Source organism: Scomber japonicus, chromosome 16, assembly GCF_027409825.1.
Source record: "Scomber japonicus isolate fScoJap1 chromosome 16, fScoJap1.pri, whole genome shotgun sequence".
Classification (NCBI taxonomy): Eukaryota; Metazoa; Chordata; class Actinopteri; order Scombriformes; family Scombridae; genus Scomber; species Scomber japonicus.
The window spans coordinates 28,662,418-28,664,382 of record NC_070593.1 but is presented as its reverse complement, the minus strand read 5'-3'; positions in this window follow the sequence as shown (position 1 = coordinate 28,664,382).

Sequence of the window (1,965 nt, the reverse complement as noted above, 5' to 3'; positions counted from 1 at the left end):
CAGTATTATGAGTGATGTAGTATGCAGTATTACAGTAAAAGTACTGCAGTATTATAGTGATGTAGTATGCAGTATTACAGTAAAAGTACTGCAGTATTATGAGTGATGTAGTATGCAGTATTACAGTAAAAGTACTGCAGTATTACAGTGATGTAGTATGCAGTGTTACAGTAAAAGTACTGCAGTATTACAGTGATGTAGTATGCAGTATTACAGTAAAAGTACTGCAGTATTATAGTGATGTAGTATGCAGTATTACAGTAAAAGTACTGCAGTATTAGGAGTGATGTAGTATGCAGTATTACAGTAAAAGTACTGCAGTATTAGGAGTGATGTAGTATGCAGTATTACAGTAAAAGTACTACAGTATTAGGAGTGATGTAGTATGCAGTATTACAGTAAAAGTACTGCAGTATTAGGAGTGATGTAGTATGCAGTATTACAGTAAAAGTACTACAGTATTAGGAGTGATGTAGTATGCAGTATTACAGTAAAGGTACTACAGTATTAGGAGTGATGTAGTATGCAGTATATATTATTATATATGACATCATCAGATTATTAATAGTGAAACATGTTATGTTTGTTAGACTGTGCAGTGCTGCAGGGAGGATTTCACTGTGAACACTGAATCACATGGTTAGTAACAGGTCAGCTGATCTTTTAGTATGTTTTGCTCTAAAAATCTACCCAAGTCTTGCTTTTCTTTTCTTTTTTTTGAGTCAATTTCTGCTGTGACAAAAAAAACTTTCTATGGTTTAATATTTAGGATTAAACTGGCATCATTTCAATGCATGGTTCTCCATGCCAAACAGATGAGGATGTATTAGTATGAGGTGTAAAGTATGCACAAAAGAATTGATAATACTGTTAGCATTATAAATTATTTTTAAAAAGCGTTTGCAGTTGTTGCAAAGAAACGCTAAATTTGTTTTCCAGGCCTGACATTAAAAGCACCACCTTTACAAAAAACAATCAAAACAGATAAATCAACAATGAACAAGTCTGAAATTCAAACTTGACTGAATGAAGTAAACCAATAATGAAATCTAAGATGATGCTGAAGTAAAGCAGCAAACATTTATTTCACTTCTATTTTGACCTCGGATAAGCTGAGCTGCTCTTTGTGATTTGTGTGGATAGAAGGAGTCAGATGTGTGTGGAGGGAGAAGGGAGGCAAATATCAGGAGACACAGGATGTGAACAAAATATTTAACAGAACATTTGTGTCTTCTTCTTTGCTGTTTTAGAGACACAAGGCAGGTTAAACTCACTACACAGATAGTCCACAGACATTACTTTTCATTTGAATTCTTTTCTACTAAAGTTAGTTCTCATGACTCCCTGCTGTAGATTCTATGGATTATCCAAAGTAGCAAAAGAGTAATTCATGCACTAAAATCATCCAGACTGGACTACTGTAACTCACTCTACCATGCCATTTCCTGTCTACATATGGCTGCCTTTGTGAAGCACTTTGGCACAAAGTCTGTTTAGTGAATTAACAGTGTAAGTAGTTGTAATATACGATCTATTGCCATTACAGACCATGCAGCGGTGGAATTGTGTATGATTGCAGAACCAGACATGAGCAAGAACACCAGATGGAGGATGAATACCTCCCTATTACAGGATAAAGGCTTTAGGACATCATTAGGTAAAGATTTGAAATCCTTCTTTGAAATAAACATAGGCAGTACTGATATTGCAACAGTATGGGAAGCCTCAAAAGCCTATATAAGAGGTAAATTGATAGCCCACTCAGCTCTGAAGAAAAAAGAAAACCTAAATAATATTAAAAAATTGGAAAGTGAAATTAAATTAAAAGAAAATGACTTGGCACAAACATTTTCAGAATCTAAATATAAGGAACTTTGCAAGCTTAAGTTTCAGCTGCATGAAATCTACAATAAAAAAGTAGAATACTCCTTATATAGATTAAGAACTAATTTCTATGAGGGTGGG